Genomic DNA, 15,237 nt, shown 5'->3' with positions numbered 1-15,237 from the left:
GAAAATAAAATCTGCCTCTGTTTCCACTTTTCCCTCATGTACTTGATATGAAGTGGTTTGACCGGATGCCATGAATGTTGAATATATCTTGTAAATAGTTTTTTGAATGTTGAGTTTTAAACCAGTTTTTGCATCTCCTCTCCTCATCAAGAAGCTCTTTAGTTCTTCTTTGCTTTCTGCCATTAGGGAAGTGTCAACTTCATATCTATGGATGTTGATATTTCTCCCAGCAATCTTTATTCCAGCTTGGGATTTATGCAGTCCAGCATATAGAATGATGTATCCTGTATAGAAGTTAAATAACCAGAGTGAGAATGTACACCTTGTCACGCTTCTTTCCCAGTTTTAAATGTTTCAGTTGTTCCGTGTCTGATTCTAACTGCCACTTTTTGACCTACATACAGACTTTTCAGGAGACAGGTAAGGTGATCTGGTACTCCCATTTCCTTAAGAATTTTCCACAGTTTGTTTTGGTCCACACAGTGAAAGAATTTAGCATGGTCAGTGAAGCAGACAGGAATGTTTTCTGGGATTCCCTTGCTTTCTCTATGATCCAATGGACGTTGGCATTTTGATCTCTGGTTCCTCAAACCAATTTGCATATCTGGAAGTTCCCAGTTCATGGAGAGTTGAAGCTTAGCTTGAAGGATTTTGAGCATTACCTTGCTAGGAAGTGAGATGAGCACAACTGCATGATAGTTTGAACATTCTTTGGAATTGCCTTTCTTTTGGATTGGAATGAAAACTGACCTTTCCCAGCACTGTGGCCACTGCTGAGTTTTCCAAATTTGCTGACATACTGAATGCAGCAGTTTTACAGCCTCATTCTTTAGGATTTTTAAATGGCTCAGCTGGAATTCCATCAGCTCTCCTCTCATTGTTTCTAGGGATGCTTCCTAAGGCCCGCTTGACTTCATACTCCAGTATATCGGGCTTTACATGAGTGAGCCAAGCATCATCTCTATCCTGGTCATTATGACCATTTTTGTTCAGTTCTTCTGTGCATTCTTGCCACCTCTTCTTAATCTCATCTGCTTCTGTTAGATGTTTGATTTTCTGTCCTTTCTTGTGTGCATCCTTGCATGAAGTGTTCCTCTGGTAACTCTAATTTTCCTGAAGAGATCTATACTCTTTACAATTCTATTATTTTCCTCTAATTCTTGCGCTGTTCACCTATGAAGACTTTCTTATCTCTCCTTGCTATTCTCTGGAAGTCTGTGTTACATTCAGTATATCTTTCCCTGTCTCCTTTGCCTTTCATTTCTCTTTTTTTCTCAGATGTTTTTAAGACCTTCTCAGGCAACCCCTTTGCCTTCTCACATTTGTTTATCTTGGCAATGGTTTTGGTGACCACTTCCCATACAATGTTACAAACCTCCATCCATAGTTCTTCAGGCTACCAGACCTAATCCCTTGAATCTATCTTTCATCTCCACTTAGAATCATCAGCCATTTTGTTTAGGTCATATCTGAATGGTCTAGTGGTTTCCCTTACTTACTTCAATTTAAGCCTGAAAACTGCTTGCTTCTGCCTAAGCATTGGTGAGAGATCACCACTCACCACTCCCAGTGGGTGTGGAGGAAAAACACACAATTTGAGGACTGTTACCCTGGGTTTGTGCTTGGCTTTTCACATGCTTAGCTCTGTGACCTTGATCAAGTCCCTTAACCTCAGTTTTCTGATCTGGAAAATGGGCACCAAGATGATAATTCCACCTTATCGATTGCATGTGTGCCTGCTAAGAACAAGTGGCCCTGAGAGTGCTTTCTGGGTTCCTGACTCTGGAACAAATATAAATTATTCTGCCACCTGGGTGTTGGGAGCCAGCGTGAGGAACTCCGCCCATGGCAAAGGTCGTGAGGAAGGAAGATTGACATAGGCAAAAGCGTGATCAAGCCTCAGGAAACCCCCTGTTCCTGAGCATCTACCCCAAAACCAGAGTACTTTACGGGGAGCTCTCCCCCATAACCATTTCTCTCAGAGAAGGAGTTAACTTGCAGCTCCAGTTAATAAAAATTCCTGGGCGTGACAAGAGTGTTTCAGCTTACGAACTCTGGAGGTTCTCTGGCTTGCCTGATCAGGCTCATCCGGCCGCATGTGATTGTTTACAGCCTCCCAACTGTGAGAGGCATGGGATGTTTTAAAACTTTCTAAATACAGACTCTTTTGAGAAGTTAGAAGATCATTAGTATAGTATTAGTAAGTTGATTAGGAATTATATTGGTGAAGGGTTTTTTCTTCATTTGTTGTGCCAATAATTACTGCTAATTCCCTGCCCTGGGTGTGACAAGGATGTCTCAGGTCAAACCTCTCTGCTGACAGACTAGCTGGTGTGACAGCCTCTCAGCCATAAACAGCACAGAGAGTTTAGAGTATTAGCATAGGGCTTTTTTCACTGATGAGTCAATGATTGCCATCAGGCCTCCATATCCTTAGGCACCTGGGAATATATTAATCAACATATTTGGAATATAGAAAAGGAAATATAGTAGTTTTTGATGCTAGCAATACTAGACTTTTGAGTTAATGAATCTTCTCTTTTGTTATAGATCACTGTACTTTGTTATAAATCACTAGAAATCACTGTGTCCTTGCTATGCAAAAATGTAACTTTATCACTATCTCAAGACAAAATAGATCTTAAGGGGAACATTGGTGAAGGGTTTACATTTGTTGAGCCAATACTTGCTGCTAAATCTCCATATTCCTGTCCTTACAATGAATATAACTAGCATATAGGAGAAATAAGTATTAACCTTTAAGATTAATCATGTTAAACCTTAGGTTAAGTAAATTCCTTTCTTGATTGTAACTCACTACACCCTCACCCTATAGGAATGGAACTTTATTTGGAGGGTGGCGCCTGATTTAAGAAAAAGTCACCCCTGGAAAAATAAGTTTTCTGGTTAACTGACCAGTATCAGAAAGGGCCATAAAATGTCAGCAGATCTCATGGATAAAAGATGATAAAACTCATAAGACCTTTGTATAATTTTATACGAAGCATCTGATTGTGACAAGGGTCAGGTCTGCTGACCCCCGCGTGACTCTGTATTCATCCCTATGTATAACAAAAAGGTATATAAACAAACCTGAAAAATAAAGAAATCGGATCAGTTTCTGGAAAGACTGATTCCCCAGTGTTGTCTCTTTCTCGCTCCCCGTTTTCCTGGCTGAATTCCCATCTGAAATGTGGGTACTCACCAAGCCTGCTAATTCTGCCTGGGCTTCTGAGATCGGACCGGGGAAGCCTCAGTGCCTCCTCTCCTTTGGGAAAATGGAAAGACGCCTGTGGCCTACATAGGTAGTGATTGGTGTTCCATGTAAACCAGTTGTTCAGCCTCTTTTCTCCACTAATTCTCCTACTACACTATCTGTTTCTAATCTCCCTCTATATCTATAATTAAATAAGTTTTTTCCAGGACGCCAACTCCGTCCCCACCTTCGAATTACCCTGGATCCACTGGGGCTGGACCCCGGCACCTGGGGAGAAGGAAATCTTCTGCTTAGAGGTTATGGCTGCCATCCCCAAGGCTAAATATTGATTCAGGCCAAATGACATCTATCTCTGAACTGTGACAGAACTATGACTGACCTGATGCTTCTGTTTTCTGGGCCCCAACAAGAGCTACTGATTACTGGCTCAGATTACTCTCTTCCCAGCCTTACCAGTCAGCCTTTCCTTGTCAACTACTACTAGCCTGAAATCACACTGCAAGGAAAGTTGTAAGGCTTTTGGTCTCTTTTTGCTTTCCCACATCTCCAGCATAGCAACAAGTAGCTGTTATGGCTTCTTATCATGGCAACAAGTATGGCAACCTGTACAGTCAATCTCAGCCTGTTAAATGAAACTGTCCTCATTTGGCCCCTCATGTTTAAATTACCTACAGTTGCCTTAGAAACCTTCCTCTGCTGTTTAACGATGAAATATGTGTGGACTTTATCTAGGTTTATTTCTTAAGCATGATTCCAACCATGCAATGATGTAACCAGACAATTAGTCATTCATTCTCATTTAGTCACATCATACAGTCTTCCTTGACCCAAAACAACATCGATGTGATTTGCCAAAGCAACGTGATACTTTGACACATCCACTCCAGAAGGGACAGTTTTTCTAGATTCGTTTTCCACCTAGTGCAGAATGTCTACCACAAGCCTCTCCCTCCAGCAGCTGGTCACTTGGCTTTGGCAGACTCAGCCCACTCCAGATCCCTTCCACATCCCTCAGTAAAATCTAGAGAATAAACTCAGTCAAAGATCTCTCTCCTGCAGAAAACAGTTTTGTGGGTTTTTTTTAGAAAACAAAGTTTGGTAACACATTCAAAATCTAGTGCTCCTTTCCATGGATTCATGACGTGCACCAGAGGATGGGAAGCCTCTCCTTCCACCTAAATCTTTCTCCACTCCAACAAGGACCAGAGCCTTCACTGGACCCTGTGTCCTCATTGGTATTGTTCAGTTCCTAAGTCATGTCTGACTCTCTGATCACGTTTGGCCATAAAGCTGGCTTCCCTGTCTTTCACTATTTCCTGGAGTTTCCTCAAACTCATGTCCATTGAGTCAGTGATGCCATTTCACAGTCTCATCCTTTTGACCCCTCTCCTTCTGCCCACAATCTTTCCCAGCATCAGGGTCTCTTCCAATGAGCTGGGTCTTCACATTAGATGGCCTAAGTGTTGGAGCTTCATCTTCAGCATCAGTCCTTCCATTGAATATTGCTCTACCATTTCCAAAACAAAACTCCTGTTTCCAATCATTTAACAATATTGAACACTGATAAAGTTTAATAGAACAGGGATCTTATCCTCTGCAAAATCCCAGCACTGCCACCGTGTCTTTCTCATACCATTCTCTCCACCTGGCATACAATTGTTTCCCTACAGCTTCTCCAGTTTGAAATGGCCTGCCAACCATCATTGTTAGCTATCCAGGAATTGTTCCTTCCTCCTTCCTTAAAGACTTCTACTTGCTTCCTGATTGTCCTCTGTACCTCAGTTCAGTTCAGTCTCTCAGTCATGGCCAACTCTTTGCTATATCATGGGGTGAGCACGCCAGGCTTCCCTGTCCATCACCAACTCCCAGAGCGTACTCAAACTCATATTCATCAAGTTGGTCATGCCACCTAACAATTTTGTCTTCTGTCTTTCCTTTTGCCTCCTGCTTTTAATCTTTCCCTGCATCGGGGTCTTTTATAATGAGTCAGTTCTACCCATCAATTGGCCAAAGTAATGGAGGTCCAGCTTCAGCATCGGTCCTTCCAATGAATATTCAGGACTAATTTCCTTTAGGATGGACAGATTGGATCTCCTTGCAGTCCAAGGGACTCTCAAGAGTCTTGTCCAAAATCACAGTTCAAAAGCATTAATTCTTTGGTGTTCAGCTTTCTTTACAGTCCAACTCTCATATTCACTCATGGCTTCTGGAAAATGCATAGCTTTGACTGTACGGACCTTTGCTGGTAATGTCTCTGCTTTTTAGTATGCTGTCTAGGTTTTTCATAGCTTTTCTTCCAGGGATCAAGTGTCTTTTTTTTTTTTTTTTTCCACAGCTGCAGTCACTAACTACAGTGATGTTGGAGCCCAGGAAAATAAAGTCTGTCACTATTTTCTTTGTTTCTCCATGTATTTTCCATGAAACAATGGAACTGGATGCAATGATCTTTATGTTTTGATCTGTACATACCTCATCAAGATCATCCCCCAAAAAAATGAGATGCAAAAAGGCAAAATCGTTATCTGAGGATGCCTTAGAAATAACTTAGAAAACAAAAGAAGCAAAAGGAAAAGAGAAAAAACATACCAATCTGAATGCTAGTTCCAAAAAATAGTAACAAGAGATTTTTTAAAAGCCTTCCTAAGTGATCAATGAGTATGGTTTCAGTGTGTATGTTCTCTGATGCCCTCTTGCAACACCTACCATCTTAATTGGGTTTCTCTTACCTTGAGTGTGGGGTATCTCTTCATGGCTGCTCCAGCAAAGCATAGCCACTGCTCCTTACCTTGGATAAGGGGTATCTCCTTACCGCCCCCGTTCCTGACCTTCAATGTGGGATAGCTCCTCTAGGCCCTCCTGTGCCTGCACAGCCACCACTCCTCGGGTTGCTTCTCCCGGCCACCAGCCCTGGCCTCGGGCGTGAGGTGGCTTCTCTCGGCTGCCCCTGACCTCGGATGCAGGGTGTCTCCTCCCGGCCACCACTGACCTCAGACACAGGGTAGCTCCTCTCGGAGACCACTGACCTCGGACACAGGGTAGCTTCTCTCAGCCGTTCCTGTGCTGTCGCATCCTGGCACTCTAGGCCACTAACTCTGACCTTGGACATGGGGTAGCTCCTCTCAGCTTTGCTTAGTGTGCCAGCCCGCAGCCGCCTGCACCCAATGAAATCAAGCCATGCCTGCGGGACAACCCAAGAAGGGTGGGTCATGGTGGAGAGGTCTGACAGAATGTGGTCCACTGGAGAAGGGAATGGCAAGCCACTTCAGTATTCTTGCCTTGAGAACCTCATGAACAGTATGAAAAGACAAAATGATAGGATACCAAAAGAGGAACCCCCCAGGTCATTAGGTGCCCAATATGCTACTGGAGATCAGTGGAGAAATAACTCCAGAAAGAATGAAGGGATGGAGCCAAAGCAAAAACAATACCCAGTTGTGGATGTAACTGGTGATAGAAGTAAGATCCAATGCTGTAAAGAGCAATATTGCATAGGAACCTGGAATTTCAGGTCCATGAATCAAGGCAAATTGGAAGTGGTCAAACAAGAGATGGCAAGGGTGAACTTCAACATTCTAGGAATCAGCGAACTAAAATGGACTGGAATGGGTGAATTTAACTCAGACGACCATTACATCTACTACTAAGAGCAGGAATCCCTCAGAAGAAATGGAGTAGCCATCATGGTCAACATAAGAGTCCAAAATGCAGTACTTGGATGCAATCTCAAAAAACGACAGAATGATCTCTGTTTGTCTCCAAGGCAAACCATTCAATATCACAGTTATCCAAGTCTATGCCCCAACCAGTAATGCTGAAGAAACTGAAGTGGAACGGTTCTATGAAGACCTACAAGACCTGTTAGAACTAACACCCAAAAAAGATGTCTTTTACATTATAAGGGACTGGAACGCAAAAGTAGGAAGTCAAGAAACACCTAGAGTAACAGGCAAATTTGGCCTGGGAATGTGGAATGAAGCAGGGCAAAAACTAATAGAGTTTTGCCAAGAAAATGCACTGGTCATAGCAAACACCCTCTTCCAACAACACAAGAGAAGACTAAACATATGGACATCACCAGATGGTCAACACTGAAATCAGATTGATTATATTCTTCACAGCCAAAGATGGAGAAGCTCTATAAAGTCAACAAAAACAGACCAGGAGCTGACTGTGGCTCAGATCATGAACTCCTTATTACCAAATTCAGATTCAAATTGAAGACAGTCGGGAAAACCACTAGACCATTCAGGTATGACCTAAATCAAATCTCTTATGATTATACCGTGGAAGTGAGTAATAGATTTAAGGGTCTAGATCTGATAGATAGAGTGCCTGATGAACTATGGAATGAGGATCATGACATTGTACAGGAGACAGGGATCAAGACCATCCCCATGGAAAAGAAATGCAGAAAAGCAAAATGGCTGTCCGAGGAAGCCTTACAAATAGCTGTGGAAAAAAAAGAGAAGTGAAAAGAAAAGGAGAAAAGGAAAGATTTAAGCATCTGAATGCAGAGTTCCAAAGAATAGCAAGAGAAAAGAAAGCCTTCTTCAGTGATCAGTGCAAAGAAATAGAAGAAAACAACAGAATTAGGGGAAAGACTAGAGATCTCCTCAAGAAAATTAGAGATACCACGGGAACATGTCATGCAAAGATGGGCTCGATCAAGGACAGAAATGGTATGGACCTAACAGAAGCAGAAGATATTAAGAAGAGGTGGCAAGAATAGACAGAAGAATTGTACAAAAAATATCTTCACGACCCAGATAATCATGATGATGTGATCACTATTCTCAAGCCAGACATCCTGGAATGTGAAGTCAAGTGGGCCTTCGAAAGCATCACTGTGAACAAAGCTAGTGGAGGTGATGGAATTCCAGTTGAGCTGTTTCAAATCCTGAAAGATGATGCTGTGAAAGTGCTGCACTCAATATGTCAGCAAATTTGGAAAACTCAGCAGTGGCCACAGGACTGGAAAAGGGCAGTTTTCATTCCAATCCCAAAGAAAGGCAATGCCAAAGAATGCTCAAACTACCACACAATTGCACTCATCTCACATGCTAGTAAAGTAATGTTCAAAATTCTCCAAGCCAGGCTTCAGCAATACGTGAACTGTGAACTCCCTGATGTTTAAGCTGGTTTTCAAAAAGGCAGAGGAACCAGAGATCAAATTGCCAACATCTGCTGGACCACCGAAAAAGCAAGAGAGTTCCAGAAAAACATCTATTTCTGCTTTACTGACTATGCCAAACCCTTTGACTGTGTGGATCACAATAAACTGTGGAAAATTCTGAAAGAGATGAGAATACCAGACCACCTGACCTGCCTCTTGAGAAATCTGTATGCAGGTCAGGCAGCAACTGTTAGAACTGGACATGGAACAACAGACTGGTTCCAAATAGGAAAAGGAGTACGTCAAGGCTGTATATGGTCATCCTGCTTATTTAACTTCTATGCAGAGTACATCATGAGAAACGCTGAACTGGAAGAAACACAAGCTGGAATCAAGATTGCCGGGAGAAATATCAATCACCTCAGATATGCAGATGACACCACCCTTATGGCAGAAAGTGAAGAGGAGCTAAAAATCCTCTTGATGAAAGTGATAGAGGAGAGTGAAAAAGTTGGCTTAAAGCTCAACATTCAGAAAATGAAGATCATGGCATCCGATCCCATCACTTCATGGGAAATAGATGGGGAAACAGTGGAAACAGTGTCAGACTTTATCTTTGGGGCTCCGAAATCACTGCAGATGGTGACTGCAGCCATGAAATTAAAAGACGCTTACTCCTTTGGAAGAAAAGTTATGACCAACCTGGATAGTATATTTAAAACCAGAGACATTACTTTGCCGACTAAGGTCCGTCTAGTCAAGGCTATGGTTTTTCCTGTGGTCATGTATGGATGTGAGAGTTGGACTGTGAAGAAGGCTGAGTGCCTAAGAATTGATGCTTTTGAACTGTGGTGTTGGAGAAGACTCTTGAGGGTCCCTTGGACTGCAAGGAGATCCAACCAGTCCATTCTGAAGGAGATCAACCCTGGGATTTCTTTGGAAGGAATGATGCTAAAGCTGAAACTCCAATACTTTGGCCTCCTCATGCGAAGAGTTGAGTCATTGGAAAAGACTCAGATGCTGGGAGGGATTGGGTGCAGGAGGAGAAGGGAATGACCGAGTATGAGATGGCTGGATGGCATCACTGACTCAATGGATGTGAGTCTGAGTGAACTCTGGGAGATGGTGATGGACAGGGAGGCCAGGCGTGCTGCAATTTATGGGGTCACAAAGAGTCAGACACGACTGAGCGACTGAACTGAACTGAAGTGATCAGTGCAAAGAGTAGAGGAAAACAATAGAATGGGAAATACCAGAGATTTGCTCAAGAAAATTAGCAGTAGGGAAGGATCATTTCATGCAAAGATGGGCCTTACAAAATACAGAAATGTCACGGACCTAAAAGAAGCAGAATATATTAAGAAGAAGTTGGAAGAATATACAGAAGAACTATACAAAAAAGATATTAATGACCCAGATAACCACAATGGTGTGATCACTCACCTAGAGCTAGACATCCTGAAATGTGAACTCAACAGGGTCTTAAGAAGCATCACTATGAGCAAAACTAGTTGAGGTGATGGAATTGCAGGTGAGCTATTTCAAATCCTAAAAGATGATGCTGTTAAAGTGCTTCACTCAATATGCTAGCAAATTTGGAAAACTCAGTAGTGGCCACAGGACTGGAAAGGTCGTTTTCATTGCAATCCCAAAGAATGGCAATTTCAAAAAATGTGCAACTACCATACAGTTGCACTCATCTCACATGCTACCAAAGCAAGTCTTTCTCCAAGCTGGTCTTCAACAGTGCATGTGCTGTGAAATTCCATATGTTCAAGCTGAATTTAGAAATAGCTGAGGAACCAGAGATCAAATTGCCATCATCCATTGGGTCATAGAAAAAGCAAGAGAATTCCAGAAATATACCTACTTCTGATTTATTGAGCATGCAAAAGCCCTTGATTGTGTGGATCACAACAAACAGTGGAAAACTTAGAGATGGGAATACCAGACCATCTTACCTGCCTTCTGAGAAATCTGTATGCAGGTCAAGAAGCAACAGTTAGAACTGAACATGAAACAGCTGAATGATTCCAAATCAGGAAAGGAGTAAGTAAAGGCTGTATATTTTCACCCTGCTTATTTAAATTATATGCTTAGAACATAATGCGAAATGCCCAACTGGATGAAGCACAAGCTGGAATAATGGTGGCTGGGAGAAATATCAATAACCTCAGATATGCAGAAGACACCACCCTCGTGGCAGAATGTGAAGGGAAACTAAAGAGTCTCTTGATGAATGTGAAAGAGGAGAGTGAAATAACTGGCTTTAACTCCACATTCAGAAAATGAGATCATGGAATTTCATCCCATCAATTCATGGCAAATAGATAGGGAAACAATGGAAACAGAGAAAGACTTTATTTGGGGGGCTCCAAAATCACTAGAGATGATGACTGCAGCCACGAAATTAAAAGATATTTGCTTGTTTGAAGAAAAGCTATGACAAACCTAGCAGCATTTTTAAAAGCAGAGACATGACTTTGCTGAAAAAGTTCAGTATAATCAAAGCTATGATTTTTACACTTATCATGTATGGATATGACAGTTGGACCATAAAGAATGGTTTTCGATGAAGAATTGATGGTTTTGAACTGTGGTATTGGACAAGACTCTTGAGAGTCCCTTGGACTACAAGGACATCCAACAAGTCAATGCTAAAGGAAATCAATCCTGAATATTCATTGGAAGTAGCGATGCTAAAGCTGAAGCTCCAATGCTTTGGCCAACTGATGTGAAGAACTTACTCATTAAAAGACCCTATTACTGGGAAAGATTGAAGGCAGGAGGAGAAGAGGAAGATAGAGGATGAGATGGTTGGATTGCATCACTGACTCAACGACTTGAGTTTGAGCAAGCTCCGGGAGTTGGTGAAGGACAGAAAAGCCTGGCATGCTGCAGTCAATGGGATTGCAAAAAGTTGGACATGACTGAGCGACTGAACTGAACTGAACATACCCCATAGCAAATGCTAGTTGTAATTGTCATGTTTCTCCAGCAAGATGGGGCTCCCCAAAACCCCAAGACATATCCCTGGTTAGTCTGCACCCATGCACAGAAATCACTGCTTAGCATTCACAAGGCATTCAGGGAGTTCTGATTGCAGGGGGACCTCCATTTTGGTAAACATAGAGGAACAAAGGACACATTTATCCTCCTGTCTCAAACAACTTGAAAATAGAAGAGATAAATGAAAGCAGTTTTTTACCTCAAATGTCAGGCAGCAGAGAATGTATTCCTGAGGTGGGGAGCAAGCAAGGTGAGTTCTACAATTGCCCCAACTCTGGAAATAGTTTCCAACACATACATGTAAGGGCTATCTAGGCAGAGACAAATGGTCTCCTCAAGAAGAGAGATTTGAGACTCTAGATAGTTATAGCTCACAGGAGAGAGCTACACACAGAGAACTGTGCGAGTGTACAGGTGATACCCTTCCAGTTTACAGCAGAGAGTTGATAGTACTGGTCAGGATTATAGGGAACAATCCTTGAGACTCAAATTGCTCCAAGTCTAGTGGTGTCCCCAACCACCAGCGTGGAAATTACTCATAATTCCCATGACATCAGTATGGCCCTGAAGACAATACTGCCTTACTAGTGGGGAATAGTAAACCTGGTCTAAAGGCTGGTCTCATATCATATAAAAAAAACTGAACAGCAAGCCTTCAAAAAATACAATGTTTTCCAAGATATTAACAGTGTTTGCAAACAGTGCTAGAAATGATTTATAAAAATTAAAAATATCCAAAATCCAAAGAGTAAAAATTACCATATCCAATATCCAATAAAATTTCCATAAGAATTGTGAAAATATTTGTCCTAGGTCAACCAAAATATTGTAAAGTAATTACCCTCTAATTAAGACAAATACATAAATTTAAAAACAAAAAAAAATTTCAATGTGTAAAGAAGCAAAGAAATGTCCATAATGAGGGAAACATCAATTAGTAAAAATACAGTTAAAATATACATTACATGATTAGCAAGAAAGGACATTAAAATGCTTCCTAGAATAATAATCTTTATATTCATGAAGCTGAAGAATATTGGGTACATTAAATAGAGACATGGAAAATAAGAAAGAAAAGAATGTGGGAAACAATTAATTGTGCATCACAGATATTCGAAACAACTTTAAGAATACTGAAATATATGTAAATGGAATCCCACAGGAAGTAAAAGAAGCCGAATAGAGAAAAGAACTTCATAATTACTGGCTGAAAATTTTTCGATATGATGAAAGCTTTAAATCCATTAACACAGAAGTTCTATTAATTCAAGGACAAGAAATATGACAAGTATTCAAAGGTGCATGATAATTCATTGTTTAAAATAATCAACCAAAAAAATGTAACCAGAAGGAAAAACAGACACAGTAGAACAAAAAATGGGAAAGACAGCAGATTAGGCATATGAAACAATGTTAGCCAGAGGACACTGGCACCACATCTTAAAATGCTGAGAGAAATATAATTGACTCAGAATTCTATACCTAAGAAAAAATCCATATCAAAAACAAGATAAAATACTTTCTCAGACGTACAACAACTATGAGACTGCATCACCACAAACAGAACAATGTAACAAGAAATGTAACAATGTAACAAGGCCTTTTTAAAAGGCCTCAAACGTGAGATCTCCATAATTCTAGCCATCTCAGTCCTTCAAAAGACCCTGATAAGGACAAACAAATATTAAAGTAGATACTCATTGTGTTTTTACCCAATTCTAGAATGTATTGCTAACTCCTCAGTACTGGATCTTGCAATGCTGGTGGACTAGATGAAGAAGTGAGGTGAACAGAAATAAGGAAGGTGAGACAGGTAGGTCAGAATGTGAGGTAACAAAGACAAGGTATTTAGAAGCTGAAGAACTGAGAGAGATTTGGGACCTGAGTTGGAAAAGCAGTTTTCAAACCAAATTGGGTCATGTGGTATGTATAATCCTCACTTCAGTCTTCAGAAGACCTCTACTGACCAGTCTGCCTCTTTTATCTGGAGCACAGTTCAGGTCCATCTAGCTGTTTCTCATTGCTGTTCTTTCCTCCTGCTTCCCACACTGTGCCCAGCCATTCAGCCTGATCCATTCAGAAAAGGTTTGTTTTTTAAGGCAGGCACTGCAGGCTACCTAAAATGATCTATTATCTGCTTCTCTTTCAAAACTGAAAATAGATTGTTATATAGCCATGAGCACAGTAGCCACAGGATTGCATTTCCTGCTCACCCGTGCTCTTAGTCATGACTGGTGACCGAAATGCAAGCAGATATGTAAGAAGGATTTCTATAAAGACTGCTTTCAAGGAGCTGATTTAACTGAGAGATGGGACTCTTCCCTTCCCTACATTCTTCCTAACTGTTGTCTGGATTTTAGTTGTGATGGCTGGAACTCCTACAGTTGTATTGGACAATCATGTAACCATGGAAATGGATAACACCCAAGCTCTTTCTGGCCCACCTAAAGCTTTGTTCCAGTGGGAGAGAAAAATCAAGTTTATCTTGCTAAAGTTATAGTTGTTTTAGTTTTTTGCAATGTGCGTCCAAGCATAGTCCTGATACTACTATGTGTTTAATATTATATAGCCTTATTATTTTGTTGGGTTTAGTGAATATATTTATGTTTTATATTTCTCTAATTTTTTATTTTATAAATTGATTCATCAACCACTATACCTAAATTATATAAATGCAAAATTATGATTATAAGCATGGTTTCCTTTAGATTTTGAATTTTTATACTTTCTTATCTTCTTTTGTTTCTTGTTTTTGCCATATATTGTACAGCCTGGACCATGGCCTCTCTTATAACCTCATCCATATCCATATCTGCAAGCCAAAACAGACAGAGACCTGTTGGGGAGGAACAAAGAAGAATGAATACAGGGATATGAATGAAGGGTGGTGGCCACTGTTACTCATCATTAATGTTCTTCATTAAGATCACATTTCCTTGCCCTTCCATGTGCCCACCACCCCCCAGGTTTGCTGTGACCATGGAAGATACTTGGTCCAGTGGAATTTGAGTAGAGGTGATATCTCACTTCCAAATGGAAGTATTATTTTCTGTCTGCTGGAATGCACAGGTAATGACAGGAGCTGGAGCAGCCATGTTAGACCAGAGGTAAGTAGCACAAGTGGAAGATGTGACAAGAAAGAAGTGGGCCCTCATCTCTGTGGAGAGACCTGCACTATCATTATATGACAGAGAATTGAAATTATATTGTATTTAAGATAATGTTATTTAGGGTTTGATTACAGTCAGTGAACCTGTAACCTAACACTCAGAATAACTGATTTTTGTGTTAGAGTTCTCTTGACATTAGGGTCTGAATGAGACAGTGTCTAGGGATGTATACTTAGAAGTGAGTCAAGTGACAGCTCTGCCCTCTGTGCTCTAGTGTGGGATTCAGAAACTCAAGCAAGAATAAAGTCACATGGCAGGACAGCTTCAGGATCCTGTAGGAACCCTTGGGAGGGGATCCTCAATCAGTCCTGATCTCAAGAGTTTGCTTGAAGCAGGGACAATCCTCCGTCAGTCTCCTGATAAATGGGCCATGGTGCCAAGTTTCATGTAAAAGTGATTTATTTCAAATTCCTTCCAGACTGTTTCCCCTTTTGATCCAGTGCTTAAGATATGCATTTGAGACCTGGTTTGGGAAGATTGCAAGTGTCCCAGGGAAACTATGCCAGAGGGCCACAACTACAGAGCCTGTGGGCCCTAGAGCCTGTGATCTACATCAAGAGAAGCACAGGATTGAAAAGCCAGTGCACTACCATTACAGAGTAGCCCCTGCTCGCTGCAAATGGAGAAGTTCTGAGCAACAATACAGACCTAGTGCAGCCAAAATTAAAAAAAAGAAAGAAAGAAAGAAAGAAATCTCCCAGAGAAACCAGTGAGGTCTCAGGGGAAGC

This window comes from Capra hircus, chromosome 29 (genome assembly GCF_001704415.2).
Source record: "Capra hircus breed San Clemente chromosome 29, ASM170441v1, whole genome shotgun sequence".
Classification (NCBI taxonomy): Eukaryota; Metazoa; Chordata; class Mammalia; order Artiodactyla; family Bovidae; genus Capra; species Capra hircus.
Note: the sequence above shows the minus strand (reverse complement) of the source record.